At 30.9% G+C, this 223-nt stretch overlaps 1 protein-coding gene across 8 annotated transcripts in view; it reads left to right on the forward strand.

Moving 5' to 3' along the window:
• Positions 1-223, forward strand: part of LOC108751115 (homeobox protein PKNOX2-like) — a 12,031-nt gene that overhangs the window by 4,449 nt on the left and 7,359 nt on the right. The window lies entirely within an intron of this gene.

Genomic DNA, 223 nt, shown 5'->3' on the forward strand with positions numbered 1-223 from the left:
TTAAGTTTTTCTCAATTCGCTTACATTTAACGACTACAATGAGTCGATAGTTGATAGTTCTAAATCTTATCAGTGAAGTTGATCAACTTCATCGATTGAGAATGTACGACTAAGACTTCCGACTACAGATTTATTGTAGAATCAGCATTACAGTTCCTTAAAGCAAGGCTGTAGACTTATAAGACTAATGACTAATTGTAAAAAATATTATACATTTAGATTC

The sequence above is a fragment of the Trachymyrmex septentrionalis genome, unplaced genomic scaffold (assembly GCF_001594115.1).
Source record: "Trachymyrmex septentrionalis isolate Tsep2-gDNA-1 unplaced genomic scaffold, Tsep1.0 scaffold11, whole genome shotgun sequence".
Taxonomy (NCBI): Eukaryota; Metazoa; Arthropoda; class Insecta; order Hymenoptera; family Formicidae; genus Trachymyrmex; species Trachymyrmex septentrionalis.